Below are 17,259 nucleotides of genomic sequence, written 5' to 3'. Positions count from 1 at the left end.
TTCTAAACACTGAAGACTTGTTGCTGTTGCTGTTTTATTTCAACTTCATAAAGGCTTTGCGAAGGCAGGTCAGACTGTGAATGTGTCAAATGTGGCCCGTGGTTCCGTACTTTATCTTGGTCTGTTTCAGAAGCATTCAATTTAGGAGGTTCATGTGTAATTCTCATGATGATTTAAAAATGTAACTATTCTATTTTGTGAATATCAACCACTGTTTATAAAATGTGTCACTATTTCTAAGAGTGTTTTTTTCCCATTCTTTTTACAGTTTTGTTTATGCCATATGAAGCATTTCATTGAGGAAACCTGCCTCTTAAAGAACCAGGTTAGTTCTCTGCACATTCATAAGTATATTAAGGATCAAGAATGCTAAATGTCAAAGTAAAGGCAGCTCTTGTATATTTTAATTAGAAAAGAATAATTTATTTATTTGTTTATTATTGTATTGATTATTATTATTATTTTAAATTATTGCGATTTATGTTTTATTTATAGCACTTTTGTTACAGCTGCGGTTGTTATAGTGCTCTCGAAAAATATACTCTCGAGTATTAAAGTTGAACAAAATCTTTACCATAATTTGTCGTGTATAATGCTAATTCTTTTCCCCAAAAAACTGCCGAACGTCAATAGTGCGCATTATACATAGGTATAGGAGCAAATGGAAAAAACTTTCACATTTTGTAACTGGGCGGCACGGTGGCCGACTGGTTAGAGCGTCAGCCTCACAGTTCTGAGGACCCGGGTTCAATCCCCGGCCCCGCCTGTGTTGAGTTTGCATGTTCTCCCCGTGCCTGCGTGGCTTTTCTCCGTCACTCCGGTTTCCTCCCACATCCCAAAAACATGCATTAATTGAAGACTCTAAATTGCCCGTAGGTGTGAATGTGAGTGCGGATGGTTGTTTGTTTCTATATGCCCTGCGATTGGCTGGCAAACAGTTCAGGGTGTACCCCGCCTCCTGCCCGATGACAGCTGGGATAGGCTCCAGCACGCCCGCGACCCTAGTGAGGAAAAGCGGCTCAGAAAATGGATGGATGGATGGATTTTGTAAATGTATGTCGACATCTAGTGGTGAGGGAAAAGTTGTGCACTTTCATTCCAAAATGCCACCTCCACCTAGAGGTTATGAGAAGGGTGTACACTTTCATTGTAATATATCACCGCCACCTAGTGGTTATACAAAAGCTGTAGCCTACACTTTCAATATAATGGGTACGTATGACTGCATATATGTAGAGTTGTGCCTATAAGTTTACATAGCTTGGCAGAATTTGTGAAATAATGTTTTTTAAAAATATGACTGATGACTGAACAACAACCATCATCCGACGAGTCCACATTTCAAATTGTTTTAGGAAATTGTGGAAAATAGCTTTGCCTTAGTTTAATTCTAACAAACAATGCTAAACATAAATGCTTTGCTAACATTAGCATTGATAGTTGTGTCTGCATGAAGGTAGGGCATTATATTATATTACATTATACATTCTATTGCCTCCCTGTGACCAAGGCGGGCAGACCAGATGGAGCAACACAATGAATTGGATTGCAGCAATAAATTATGATGCACAAACTGTGTAATTCTTTACATTTTACTTAATTATGTTGTTACACTTTGGTTTTATAAAGTACAATATTATCGTGCTATTTTTCCTGATTAAAAACATAAAATTATTAATATATATATATATATATATTTTTTTTTTTAGTGGGTGAGGGTGGAACAAATTACTGGCGTTTCCATTAATTTCATTGGGGAAAGATTATAGGCAATATGAATGTTTTGAGTTACAAGTGTGGTCATGGAATGATTAAAAGTCGTGTCTTCTCGAGGCACCACTGTATAATGTGGTTGTAAAAGTAAATTCTTTTGTTTGAACTGACTCAAGGGTTAGAGCTTTAAAATTGTTGTATTTATATTTTTGAAAACACACTTTTTGTACCCAGTATGCGCAAAAGATGCCACTCCATTTTAGTGACATTGAGTAAGTATTTGCGTTTAGCAAGTTGTATAAGATAAGACTTTGTCAAATAAATGAAAAGCATGTTTGAACTAGTAATGCCCCCTCCCTTGTAGCCAGAATATCAACTACTTTTAACCTCAAAGTTTCACAATGATGTTTTAAATGTCAGACTGTCATTCTTTCAGTTTTAACCAGACTATACAAGACATAATAGAGTTTTTATAACAGTCACCATCAACTGTGACCACAAAGCCGTAATATATGTGATATGGATTTTCGTGAACTGTTCAACCCGCGTTCTGAGGTCTGCGGTTGTCAGACATATGTCAAAAAGTATGTCACATCATGGTACTGCTTTAAATTAGATATCTTGATATGAAATAAAATTTTCTTTTGAAGTTTGGTACCTGTTTCCTTAAGACGGGTAACAATGTAGTGTAAAGTAAGTCTGCTATAGGAGTGACTTAAATGCCTTTGTATAGCAAATTATACACCTAACTTATTATGTCTATGTAGTATACAGTATTATTTACAGTAAATGATGTTAAAAATATATGAATTATTTCTATAGGTGAATCTGCAGAAGGATCCAACCCAGATATTTTCATTCTACAGCAAAAATAATCAAATTGGCATCACTGTTCAAGTGTATGAAGCAGACTTGGTCCAAACATTCCAAATTGTTTCGTCTGCTGCGTGGTTCAGGCCTCATTTAGGGAAACATTGATTAACACTGGGTAGGCTTGGCTAATCTGGAATGAGGCCTAGATAATACAGTGAGACAAGTGAAGCTTTGTTTCCATCTGAGCATACCCCAAAACCACCACCACACTCATTGTTTTTGGTCTTTCATCTACTTTATCTCGCCATTGGGCCATCCTGCATGAATGAGTTGAAGCGCCAGACTCCAGCTAACAAGTGCCCATGTACTGAACTCATCGTCAGGTTGTGGTCAGTGTAGGCTTTGCCTTGATTGTATGATGACCAAATGTGAGAAAGCGTTGGTTTTGTTCAGGCAGATGTAGGGGAGTTACGATATTAATATTGGCAGCTCGTGCGCTAGTTAATAAACACTCCCCCTCCTGAAAAAGTAAGTTACTCAAGCAGCAGTTGCTCATCTGTAAAGAAATGGTCTTTGGAGTAAGGGTCAAGTCCCATATACAGTGGGTACGAAAAGTATTCAGACCCGCTTAACATTTTCACTCTTTGTTATAATGCAGTCACCTGCTAAAATAATATAAATAAATATTTTTCTTTTTTCTTCATGAATGTACACACAGCACCCCATATTGACAGAAAAGAAACGGAATTGTTGGAAGTTTTTGCAGATTTATTAAAAAAGAAAAACTGAAATATCACACAGCCAGAAGTATGCAGACCCTTTGCTGTGACACTCATATATTGAACTCAGGTGCTGTCCATTTCTTCTGATCATCCTTGAGATGGTTCTACACCTTCATGGAGTCCAGCTGTGTTTGATTATGCTGATTGGACTTCATTAGGAAAGCCACACCCCTGTCTATATAAGACCTTACAGCTCGCAGTGCATGTCAGAGAAAATGACACTCATGAGGTCAAAGGAACTGCCTGAAGAGCTCAGAGACAGAATTGTGGCAAGGTACAGATCTGGCCAAGGTTACAAAAACATTTCTGCTGCACCTAAGGTTCCTAAGAGCACAGTGGCCTCCATAATCCTTAAACGGAAGACATTTGGGATGACCAGAACCCTTCCAAGAGCTGGCCGTCCGGGGAATGGAGATGGTCCTTGAGATATGCTGGCGGGTTGTTGAGGCATGGAAGGTGTGGCAGGAGGTGGCGAGGGCAGGCGGCTGGCTTGATGTCGTGGCTGTGAGGGACACGGAGGGAACACTGAGGACAAGGAGAGACACAGAGGTCAGAGAGGACACGAGGAATTGAGTGACCTTACGTGGAGACTGCGGAGCCGTGGTACCGCAAGAGTGCGTTAATACTCCGGTGAAAGTTTCCGGGTTCTGGCAGGCTTTTATGCAGGTGATGATGAGGGCTGATCGATGACAGGTGTGCGGCCGAGATGGTGCTGATGACTGTGAAGAGAGCGAGGGCGAGAGGGCTGCAAAGCGCCACCAGGCTCCAACAAATACGACTGCAGGGCACCGGTCATGACACTTTCTATTTTTTGCTGGCCAAACACATGATACCAACTAAAAACTGGCATATGTATGTTTGCAAATGCAGATTTGGAACACGGACTTTTTTTTCTGAAAATAAACTGGAACCCTCTAAAGTTAAACTCTCTATTTGTAGATATTTTTTTCTCAGATTGATTCATACTTTTGCCCTTGTATCTCTCCCCCTCACGTAAATGTCGATCAAACAGCCACCAACTGTCTACTTCAATGTTCTGATTTTGGCTCAGCTGCTGGGACAGCTTGCAGCCCTCAAGGTCGCCCATACTGTGCTCTAAGTATGACAAAAGGGCCGTGAGTGTATATGCATGTGTGAGTGGAGTAGTACTACACCGCATACTGTATAAACAATGCAAACTGGAGTACAGTATCATTTTACTGTATATTATTTTACACTGTGTACTTTTATTCACGGTATTATCTGGCATATACTTGTACATCTATGTATGTCAAGCAGTTCAATCTAAATCTCATATACAGTATTTGTCCTCAAGTTGTATAAGCATCCTCTCAGGTCGTATAGATGGTGATACAAGAAGTCTGCGCTGCGCTGTGAAACATGCTGGACCCGTTTCTGTCTGTATGCAGTCACTTCATTGAGCAAATATTGACATATCTATATTATAGACATCCAATGTTTGAGTAGGGACACCATATAGAATTATATACTCGATATATACACTATATATAGTTATAGAAGATACTATTGATTTCACTTTTAAAGCTGCAACAGTATGTTGTGTTCTTTAGTCTGCACAGAATTAGAATACAGTTTGTATTCGTGTGTGTGTGTGTGTTGGGGGGGGGCGTCGATTACTCGACTACTCGAGGAAATATCTGTAGGATAATCGATTCTAAAAATAGTCGATAGTGACAGCCCCACTACGGTTGTACAAAAAACACATTTTTTAACTTCTAATTTATTCTGATTTATCAGGACTGGACTCTTTTTTATCAGGACTCTTTAAACTCCATATATTGGTACTGAATGTATGGTATAAACTGCACAGAATTTGTTACAAAAATCTCAGCCTTTGTGTAACGGTTAGCATTCGCGCTTAGCATTAGCTCGCTGGTATTACCTGGATTTTGCCATTTGATCTTTTAGGGAATAAACACTGATTTATCTATTATTGAATTTGAGAGGGACATAACTAAAATGGATACATCCATCCATCCCATTTCTATATGACTGATCCTCACTCGGGTCCCGTGCGAGCTGTAACCGATCCGAACTGACTTTGGCCGAGAGCCAGGTTACACCCTGAACTGGTCGCCAGCCAGTCGCAGGGCACTTCTAGACAAACAACCATTCACACTCACATTTACATGTAAGGACAATATACAATCTTCAATGAACCTAACATGCATGTTTTTGTAATGTGGGAGGAAGCTGGAGTACCTGGAGAAAACCCACGCAAGCACGGGGGAGAACATGCAACTCCACACATGAAGGCCGGAGCTCGGATTAGAACCCCCAACTTCAGAACTTTGACGCAGATGTGCTAACCACTCGTCTGGACTAATATATCATATATTGTCTTCAGATATTTACAGTAACAGCACAAAATTGAAAGTCACTTGAAGAGCAATGATGAAATCAAATGAACAGAAAATCAAATCAGTTCTTATGACGGCGTTTGTAATGCTTCCCCTCAATAAAAAGTATAGTTGTCATATTTGTGAGCAGTCTGATTATCACATACAAAGTAAAATGCTCATTCAATGCGCTACTCGTTACAAGAGTCACACCAAGGGAAAAAAAATATTTCCTACTAAAATCTGTTTACTTTCCTTTACTGTACTCATTTAAAATACAATTGAAAAAAGCAGGCTTCTTCCAATAATATTTTCATTCTCAACCTTTATGGAAGATTTTACCTATCCCCGTTAAGTCTCATGAAAGGTTAAGCATGTCTGTGTTGAATTTTCAAACATTCTTCTGGGGAATGTTTGCCGTGAGTCTGGCATTCAATAAGTCGGGTCACTCAAATCCTCAATGATCTGTTGAAAAAAAACTTACATATACAGTAATATACTGTTTATACAGTATATATTCACAGAAAATGATTAATATTCTATTCATGTCAAGCCTGTTTCGAGTGGAAAGTGACATTTACGGCTCATTAAATCTTATTGTGCCACCGAGTGTGCGAGGCTCAAAAGTGTGTAACTAAGAGATAGAGAAAATTTGGCTTTTTGTCATTTTTTGTGCCACTGCTTATCTCGCAATATTTGCTGTACAACATTATCACATTGATAGGGTGCTCAGAATTACTGAAAGCAGCTTCTGAAACAAAGAACGAAACAGACACACACGCGCATGCACGCACGCACACACCCACACCCATGCACACACACACGAACACACAAAATGTTTGACAGTGTGGTATTTTCAATAGGATTGGGTTTTGTTTCAGTTTGAACAATTCCGGTTCCAATTCTGCTTCCTCATTTCGATTCCGGTTCCAAACGATTCTCGATTCTGATACATTTAAGGGACAGGGTAAAAAGCATCTATTTTTTTTAGTGTGTGTCTTGTGTAACTGGCACAACCAAAGTACAGATAGCACAGATGTGTGTGTCATTTGTAGTGGATTTTCCTACCAGTAGTTAATTTGCATGCAGAATGAATATGGCTGGTTTTATTGTTTCAGAAGATGCACACTATAACACTGCTTTTGTGGACAAGATGGTTCTGTATCGAGTTGGTTTTAGAGGCTTAATTTTATGCTGAAGCTTTGATGAGCAGGGGTTACAGTAACCCGACAGGTTTCTGTCGCTTGGCAAAGCCTTCATCTATGAACACCTTCATGGTTGCTTAAGAATAAAGTAGCCAAAGAATTGTTTTCTCTATAGATCCTACACATTCTCTTGGCACAGCTCAAAATGCAATATATCACCATCAGATTAGCTTCAACTTTTCCAGTTATCGTGCGCCACTTGTGGTCATTTAAAGCATAACATTACTTAAGGTGTTGCTGGTAAACTGTCTTGTAAAGAATAGTCTGATTTTTTTGCTCATTTTGGCCTATATTAAAAAAAATATACACTAATAAACAACCTCTCTTGGGGAGAAAATAAATTTAACCGATTAGTCACAATGCGTCGTGGTGTTTAGGTCTTCAATTAGTCACCAATGTCTAATATCCAATCTCTATATTGGACATGAAATATTAATACACCCCTCTAAAATGCTAGTTTTTTGTGATGAAAAAAATAACATCATAAAAATGTACATGTCTTTACACAGCCGGCACGGTGACCTACTGGTTAACACATCTGCCCTCACAGTTTTCTCCGGGTACTCCGATTTCCTCCCACATCCCAAAAACATGGATGGTAGGTTAATTGTAAACTCTAAATTGCCCTTAGGTATGAATGTGAGCGCGAATGATAGTTTGTTTCTATGTGCCCTGCGATTGGCAGGCGACCGGTTCAGGATGTACCCCGCCTCTCGCCCGAAGATAGCTGGGATGGACTCCAGCAGCCCGCGACCCTAGTGAGGATAAGTGCTGATGAAAATGGATGGATGGATGTCTTTACACATATATAATATAATGTGACCACTATAAGAATGACTTTTGGGTGAATGTGCCTATCAGTATTATACTTATTGACATATGTAAGCAAAAGTATGTTTGTGGATTGGTTAAAAAAATGTTGTTCTTGAAAAGTATGAAAGTGGAAAGTAAATGAGGTCCATTGATCTTGTTCACATATGTCATGGAAACCTGGCATTTTACAAGGGTGTGTCGACATTTTATGTATATCAGCGGTAACTGTTTTTTTCTGTCGCTTTGTACGTACAAAAGTAAATTGCACTTCACAATTGTAAAGGGAACACCATAACCATTTTTGTGTGTCACTTGTAAACAATTTAAATGAATTCCTAAGTCACTTCAAATGATTTGAGGCAACAGTTTTTTGATTGAACACCTTGAATTGGGCTGCTAATTTAGTGGTTAAAGCTCGCAATAATCAGTCAGACGATAGTGGCTTTATTGCTTTCACTGCTTTTGTCAGACCCAAGCTTCACTTTACTGATGGCTGTCTTTCAGTTGCTTTACACCAAGATGTAAGTGAGGGACCTCTCACCCTTAAGCCTAAAGATATATGCAACAACTTTAACTACTAAACACAACACACAACTCACAATAAAGGTACAACCCGAATTCCAATGAAGTTGGGACATGGTGTTAAACATAAATAAAAACAGAATGCAATGATTTGCAAATCATGTTCAACCTATATTTAATTGAATACACTACAAAGACAAGATATTTCATGTTCAAACTGATGAACCTTATTGTTTTTAGCAAATAATCATTAACTTAGAATTTTATGGCTGCAACACGCTCCAAGAAAGCTGGGACAGGGTCACGTTTACCACTGTGTTACATCACCTTTTCTTTTAACAACATTCAATAAACGTTTGGGAACTGAAGACACTCATTGTTGAGGCTTTGTAGGTGGAATTCTTTCCCATTCTTGCTCGATGTACAGCGGCAGCTCTTTTACTACGAAGCCACGCTTTTGTAACACGTGCAGAATGTGGTTCGGCATTGTCTTACTGAAGTAAGCAGGGGCGTCCATGGAAAAGACGTTGCTTGGATGGCAGCATAGCGGTACATAGAGGTTTTGGTTTCTCCAAAACCTCTATGTACCTTTCAGCATTAATGGTGCCTTCACAGATGTGTAAGTTACCTATGCCATTGGCACTAACACAGCCCCATACCATCACAGATGCTGGCTTTTGAACTTTGCGTCCATTACAGTCCGGATGGTTCTTTTCCTCTTTGACATGGAGGACACGACGTCCACAATTTTCCAAAAACAATTTGAAATGTGGACTCGTTGGACCACAGAACAGTTTTCCACTTTGCATCAGTCCATCTTAGATGAGCCAGGGCGGCGTTCAGTCGGCTTTTGAACTTTGCGTCCATTACAGTCCGGATGGTTCTTTTCCTCTTTGGCATGGAGGACACGACGTCCACAATTTTCCAAAAACAATTTGAAATGTGGACTCGTTGAACCACAGAACAGTTTTCCACTTTGCATCAGTCCATCTTAGACGCCGGCGGCGTTTCTGGTTGTTGTTGATAAATGGCTTTTGCTTTGCATAGTAGAGTTTCAAGTTGCACTTACGGATGTAGCGCCAAACTGTATTTACCGACATTGGTTTTCTGAAGTGTTCCTGAGCCCATGTGGTGATATCCTTTACACATTGATGTCGGTTTTGATGCAGTGCCGCCTGAGGGATCGAAGGTCACGGGCATTCAATGTTGGTTTTTGGCCTCGTCTCTTATAGGAAGGGATTTCTCCAGATTCTCTGAACCTTTTGATGATATTATGGACCATAGATGATGAAATCCCTAAATTCCTTGCAATTGTACGTTGAGGAACATTGTCCTTAAACTGTTGGACTATTTTCTCACGCACTTGTTCACAAAGAGGTGAACCTCGCCCCATCTTGGCTTGTAAATGAATGAGCAATTCAGGGAAGCAATCACGGCACCCACCTGTTCCCAATGAGCCTGTTCACCTGTGGGATGTTCCAAACAGGTGTTTGATGAGCACTCCTCCACTTTCTCAGTCTTTTTTCCCACCTGTCCCAGCTTTATTGGAACGTGTTACAGCCATAAAATTCTAAGTGCATGATTATTTGCTCGAAACAATAAAGTGTATCAGTTTGAACATTAAATAGCTTGTCTTTGTAGTGTATTCAATTAAATATAGGTCGAACATGATTTGCAAATCATTGTATTCTGTTTTTATTTATGTTTAACACAACGTGCCAACTTCATTGTAATTTGGGTTGTAGACAATGTATATCTAAATTGATAAAGACTTAACAATGTTAATGTTAAATGTATTTATTTATTTATTTAGTTACAACAATCCATTATTTTTGGAAAATGTTGGTTTTCATTGCAAAAAGGGTCCTTGTCATTCTAAAACCACATTTTCACCCTCGTTTTTTAACTGTGGTCATATTCCAATTTGTTTCTGGTTTGTCTTCTTTGTAGGTGGAACGACTGAAGAATCCTCCCTGTACAAGTTAGGACAACAACAGAAAGAATTGGTGCACACTGACTTCCTTTGATTGCGCTCAGGCTGACACTATTCGTTGCAGTAAAAACCACCAGCATTATTTTTTACATCATACAAGATTTAAGAATATTTTGACAGATTTATCTCCTACCATCCTCTTCTCCATCGAATCAGAAGAAACATCTGCTTTATACCTCCTGTAGAAATACAAAAGGATCGAAACAATTATCTATAATATCAGTTCCTGTATTTTTCTTTGTGCAACATTTATAAAAATACCTCGGGGATACTCAATTACCTACCTCTTCCATTAAAATAGCCAACTCAGTGACCAGAACACAGCAAATCCACACCTCTGACCCCTTACTGCCATTACCGTGACAACCTGGATTGCCTCTCAAACTCTTCTTCCTGCAGTTGTTACAACCAGCAATGACTCTGGACCTCGTACTTGGATCTGCCCATCGTCTAAAATTGATTAGTGTTTCGTGAAAAAAAAAAAAGGAAAATCTTGCTGGAGAGGCTGCTGTACACCTGTCCAATAATATACCTCAGTTGACAAATTGTCGACACACTCAGAGAAGGGAACTCGCGACATCATCCAGAACACTGGTGCTTCAAATTACCCAATGGACCACCAATTTCAGCATCGTTCATTTGCCTTAGAGACTGGGATATAGCAACTGTGGCCTGAGAATCATTTTGGACTCTACAACGCTGATCTCCATTTGCTTCTCAATTAGTCTCATTACATATAAGCCTCAACGTTTATGTGGAAGCCCAGATAAGCTATTGTCCAAGAGGCCTTCGGAGAAGGTGAAGTTTCATTCCATTTGAGCTTCCTCTCATCCATTGAAGCCTCCAGAGAAGTGCTGAGCAGGACACAAAGAATGCAGAATTCTTGGAAGATAGAACTTAAAGCACTAAATTAATTGACAAATCAAGACTGAGAAGATCCCTCCCATGTACCACAAAAGAACTAAAGAAAAGATGCCTTAAGACAAAAGAGAGGAATGCATCGGTGAGTTTTGTATTTTCTCATTTTTCTGCTTCAATTGTCATTCTTTTAAACAAACTTGCTCCACAGACAGTATACATCATTTATTGTAACATTGTGGGGATGAATAATTACTTCGAATATTGTGAGCAGTTCTTTCCATTATTTTGTTTATGCATATCACAGACTGGTATTTCTGATTTAATTGACACAGCGTAGAAAATATACAAACTCCAATTCCAATGAAGTTGGGATGTTGTGTAAAACAGAAATAAAAACAGAATACAATGATTTTCAAATCATTTTCAACCTATATTCAATTGAATACACTACAAAGACATGATTTCTAATGTTCCAATTTGATACCTGCAACACGTTCCAAAAAAGCTAGAACAGGGGCAAAACAAGTTGAGGAATGCTCGAAAAAGCACCTGTTTGGAACTTTCCACAGGTGAACAGGGTAATTGGAAACAGCCAAGTGTCATGATTGGACATAAAAAGAGCATCCTGGAAAGGCTCCGTTGTTCACGATAACATTTCTCATTGTATAATTGGGTGGAATTTCATCATCTACGTTCCAAAATATCATCAGAAGATTCAGAAAGCCTGGAGAAATCTCTACAGGTAAAGAGGCAATGCCAAAAACTAACATTCAATGCCCGTGACCTGTGATCCCTCAGGCGGCTCTGCATTAAAAGCAATGGCATCATTATGTAAAGGATATTGCCACGTGGGCTCAAGAACACTCAACAAATCATTGTCCGGTAACACTGTTTGTCGCTACAGCTACAAATTCATGTTAAAACTCTACCAAAAGGCAAAAGCCATACAGTATATCAACAAAACTCAGAAACGCCACCGTGTGAATGTGAGGGCGGATGGTTGTCCGTGTCTATATGTGCCCTGCGACTGACTGGCGACCAGTTCAGGGTGTAGTCCGCCTTTCGCCCAAAGTCAGCTGGAATAGGCTCCAGTGCCCCGTGACCCTGAACAAGAGAAGCAGTATTGAGACTGAATGGCTGGCTGGATGATGGATAATAAAGTTTATCAGTTTGAACATTGAATATATTTTCTTTGTTGTGCATTCAATTGACTATAGGTTGAAAAGGATTTGGAAATCATTGTATTTTGTTTTTATTTATGTTTTACACAATTTCCCAATTTCACTGGATTGGGTTTGTAATAATGAGTCCAAAATAGCAGCACTTCACAGCTCATGTTGTGATTTAGCATGAAATCCAAGCCCAAGCTGTGCACAGCTGATTCACCAATCATAGCTACTTCTTCTCCAGATGGGTAAAAAAATATATACTGTATATATGTATATATATATATATATATATATATATATATATATATATATAGTAATAGAATAGCCAGGCCGATTTATATTTTCTTGTAGACTGGGCACATTTGGGTTTGACGTCAAGAAATTAATATGACACAAGAGATTAAAATTTAAGTTTATTTCCAGTATTACCATCGAGATCTAATACAAAACTTAGATTTGTAATGAAACACCAAAAGTATATTAGATAGACTTAAAATACATTTTAGAGCATTTCAACTTTTTTTCAAGACCCACATAATATTGTGTTCTGGAATTATATGTACACTGAATCTATCAAATAAAAGAATAAGAGTCCCTTCTTTCACAAGGAAGAAAAGTTTGAATTTATCTCTTTCCCTTCTTTTTTAATCAGCAGTACAATATAGGTAGGTTTTACTAAATTCGGTCGTTTCTCCCAGAAACTGGAGACAATTTAGTTGTTTTTTTTAAACAAAACAAAATGAAACATAGTGCCACTTTACGAATGGAGGCTGGCTTGACCGGCGCTATGTACCTACTGGGGGCGTGCCTTTAGCGTCCTCCTTCACGCGCACCCTTCCCCCTTTACGTCCGCATGCTGTCCTCAGCCACGTCTGTTTTTCCTCTGTATAAGCAGCGTGTCGGCAGGAAATGCTCCCAGTCAGTCAAGCGGAGCGCTCATCACACAACAACATTTATAGATTTTGGAACTCGGTGCACACATAAGACGCGCCACATTATAAGGCGCCCTGTCCTTTTAAGTGCGCCTTATGATCGTGAAAATACGGTAGGTAGAAGGGTTTTCCAGAATTTTTAGGACAACTTTGGCGGTGCGTATTATACATCGGTGTGCATTATACACAATAAATTACTGTAATTAGGGGATCCACACTCCAGCTCTCCATCAGTTTGGGGGTCCATGGTCTGGAAATTGTAAAAGACTCTTGATATAAACCGTTAAAAAAAGTGAAATGTTATCTGTATCGCCACTTCTGTTCACTCCCTCCAATCCAATGAAAGATCATTTTAATGTGGAAATGCTCTAAAATCTAAAAAGCATGAGAATAAAGAAGAGTTTTTAACCTGGATATAAAAACATTCACAATTGGGGCGGACGTCACTTCTGTTGGCAACTTATTCCATTTGTGTGCAGCATAACAGCTAAATGCTGCTTCACCGTGTTTGCTTTGGATTCTGTGCCCCACTATTTGACTTGAGTCTGCAGAGCTCAGAGCCCTACTGAGTTTACATTTCATTAGCATTTCTTTCATGTATTCAGGACCTAATGTCATGATTCGAAGTCGTATGGGAATTGGAATGGACCCAAAACCAGACTGAGGCGGAGGGAGTAGATTTTAGAATGGTTTATTGCGGGTTGGCTCTGGGAAGGATATCCAAGGCGAGGTGGTGGACCATCAGGTCAAGGAGTGACCAGGAAGCTTACGTTGGTTTGAAGACTAAAATAAACGCTAAAAACCATCAGTGCAAAAGTGCAAGCAACCGTTTACCTTGTTGGCTCTCTCAATGTTGGCAGAGACGTATTTTATTGTTTCACTCACCCCAGTGACTGAGAGTTGACTTCACTGAAGAGGGGCGCGTTTTAGGCTGAGGCTCGTAGCGCGTCAGATGCTACACATACACATGCTTTTCGCCACTACTTCTTCACGGCTGGAAGACTCTGCATCGAAACTGGGAACCAAAATTTTTAAATTTGAACGGTTCCGGGAGAACCGGAACGTTAGTCCTGGTTCCAATCGGTTCTCGATTCTCGATGCCCAACCCTACATGTTATGTATTTTACATTATTTTATTAATTTTCACTCTTTGTGATTTCCACCACTTTCAGTGCCTCAATTATCAAGCATGCGTACGCCCAGTGTGTACAAGCATTTCCACGCAAAATATGGGATTTATCAACGAGGGCACATACAGTCCGCTGGCCAGAACTGGCTTGCCAGGGGGTCCAATCCGGCTTCTGGGGATGGAGAACACATTCACTGCTATTTTTCAATAAAAGTAACTTTTGGAGCAAATTTTGTCCACTGGAGGGTGCACTGACAACACTTAAATGACATTGATGCACTTGTGAAGGCCAAACGATGCCAGGTTTCAGGAGCACACTAATATAAAATGGCGTGTCATGTTCACACTACAATCTGTGTAAATAAATACCTCCTGTAGACATTTTTTAAGGCATTGAATATGACAACAATTCAGTCAAAAGCTTAACTTCAAAAGAGGTTGGTTAGTTGGAACCTTTTTGTCCCCCCCCGCCCCCCCCCCCCACATGCACTGCCACAACTTACATTTTAATGTATACATATACAAACAATGCATAACTGAATGACGCACGCTCACTGTTTGATAATACTGTTGAAATAATTTTTGGTTAAAAGTTTCAGACCGCTCATATGATTTGCAACAAAATTTGCAACAAGATAATGAATAAATGTGAATATTTTCCCAAAGTACTTGTAATTGTTGCACCAAAACAATGGGGAAATTATTTAATAGTTGTTCTTTATGGATTTTTAAGATACAAATATTGTGGTCGGGCCCGCTTGAGATCTAATTGGGGTGAATGTGCGCGCGAACTAAAATGAGTTTGACAACCCTGAACTAGGGTGTATGCGTGGGAACGTGCGTATATCTGCACAAAGTTTTGACCACGCGTACACACAAACCCTTGAGGTAGAACAGTGAAACTACAAATAGAACGCACTAAGAGGGTCACCAAAGCCATCCGAGTGCACATCCAGCTCCTGACGTCACTGGGATTTGTGGTCACCGGCACATTTCAACCGGAGATTGGAGTCGTGCGGAATTTCTCAATCGACACTAAGTCGTAAAATGCCCATGTGCAATTATTTCCCTGGCCGCAGTTTACATCCAGTTGCCATCCAGACATCATCAACAAGCCGAAATTAAAGAAGGGTCTCCCAAACATATTGCAGCCATAGATTTTACCCACATATCAATTGAAGCACGATGAGATAAATAATTTAGCTACATGAACAGGAAAGGATTTCATTCAATCAATGCACAAATAATCTGAAATCCACATCGCTTGGAGGAACACACCATTCATTCTCCAGAAGGAACTGCCCGAAGAGCTCAGAGACAGAATTGTGGCAAGGCACAGATCTGGCCAAGGTTACAAAAACATTTCTGCTGCACCGAAGGTTCCTAAGAGCACAGCGGCCTCCATAATCCTTAAACGGAAGACGTTTGGGACGACCAGAAACCGACCAGAACGCTGGGCATCCGGCCAAACTGAGTAATTGGGGGAGAAGAGCCTTGGTGAGAGAGGTAAAGAAGAACCCACTGTGGCTGAGCTCCAGAGATGCAGTCAGGAGATGGGAGAAAGTTCTAGAAAGTCAACCATCACTGCAGCCCTCCACCAGTCGGGGCTTTATGGCAGAGTGGCCCGACGGAAGCCTCTCTTCAGTGCAAGACGCATGAAATCCCGCATGGAGTTTGCAAAAAAAAAAAACACCTGAAGGACTCCAAGATGGTGAGAAATAAGATTCTCTGGTCTGATGAAACCGGCGGCACGGTGGCCGACTGGTTAGCGCGTCAGCCTCACAGTTCTGAGGACCCGGGTTCAATCCCCGGCCCCGACTGTGTGGAGTTTGCATGTTCTCCCCGTGCCTGCGTGGGTTTTCTCCGGGCACTCCGGTTTCCTCCCACATCCCAAAAAACATGCATAAATTGGCGACTCTAAATTGCCCATAGGTGTGACTGTGAGTGTGAATGGTTGTCTCTTTGTATGTGCCCTGCGATTGGCTGGCAACCAGTTCAGGGTGTACCCCGCCTCCTGCCTGATGACAGCTGGGATAGGCTCCAGCATGCCCGAGTGAGGAGAAGCGGCTCAGAAAATGGATGGATGGATGGTCTGATGAAACCAAGATAAAACTTTTTGGGCTTATTTCTAAGCGGTATGCGTGGGAAAAAAAACATGCACTGCTCATCACCTGTCCAATACAGTCCCAACAGTGAAGCATGGTGGTGGCACCATCATGCTGTGGGGGTGTTTTTCAGCTGCAGGGACAGGACGACCGGTTGCAATCGAAGGAAAGATGACTGCAGCCAAGTACAGGGATATCCTGGACTAAAACCTTCACCAGAGTGCTCAGGACCTCAGACTGGGCCGAAGGGTCACCTTCTAACAAGTCAACAACCCTAAGCACACAGCTAAAATAACGAAGGAGTGGCTTCAGAACAACTCCGTGACTGTTCTTCAATGGCCCGGCCAGAGCCCTGACTTAAACCCAATTGAGCATCTCTGGAGAGACCTGAACATGGCTTTCCACCAACCTTCACCATCCAACCTCAAAGAACTGGAGAGGATCTGCAAGGAGGAATGACAGAGGATCCCCAAATCCAGGTGTGAAAAACTTGTTGCATCATTCCCAAAGAGACTTTGCTGTTGCTGTATTAGCTCAAAAGGGGGCTTCTACTAAATACTGAGCACAAAGGGTCTGAATACTTATGGCTTTACAATATTTCAGCTTTTCTTTTTTAATAAATCTGCAGAAATTTCAACGATTCCGTTTTTTCTGTCAATATGGGGTGCTGTGTGTACATTAATGTAGAAAAAAATGAACTTAAATGATTTTAGTAAATGGCTGCAATATAACAAATGAGTGAACAATTTAAGGGGTCTGAATACTTTCCGTACCCACTGTAATTGCCCACCCCTACCTGTGACTGTTTTCTGCTCCTTCGTCCATCATTGCTTGTCGCACGTGTCTGTTTTGCCGAACAATT

General features: G+C 40.4%; 1 protein-coding gene across 10 annotated transcripts in view; it reads left to right on the top strand.

The window, feature by feature from the left end:
* The window catches only part of LOC133414588 (thyroid hormone receptor alpha), a 69,296-nt gene that overhangs the window by 13,108 nt on the left and 38,929 nt on the right, over nucleotides 1-17,259 (top strand). For 7 of the 10 annotated variants that reach the window (XM_061700053.1, XM_061700059.1, XM_061700048.1 and 4 more), the window contains 2 exons: nucleotides 269-325; nucleotides 10,159-11,204. The gene's annotated coding sequence lies outside the window, so the exon portion shown is untranslated. Of the gene's footprint in view, nucleotides 1-268; nucleotides 326-7,564; nucleotides 7,632-10,158; nucleotides 11,205-17,259 lie in introns of those variants that run through there. The other 3 variants (XM_061700055.1, XM_061700054.1, XM_061700051.1) reach the window with 2 other exon arrangements.

The sequence above is a fragment of the Phycodurus eques genome, chromosome 16 (genome assembly GCF_024500275.1).
Source record: "Phycodurus eques isolate BA_2022a chromosome 16, UOR_Pequ_1.1, whole genome shotgun sequence".
NCBI classification, from domain to species: Eukaryota; Metazoa; Chordata; class Actinopteri; order Syngnathiformes; family Syngnathidae; genus Phycodurus; species Phycodurus eques.
The sequence above is the reverse complement of the archived record's forward strand: the minus strand, read 5'-3'. Positions and strand labels throughout refer to the sequence as shown.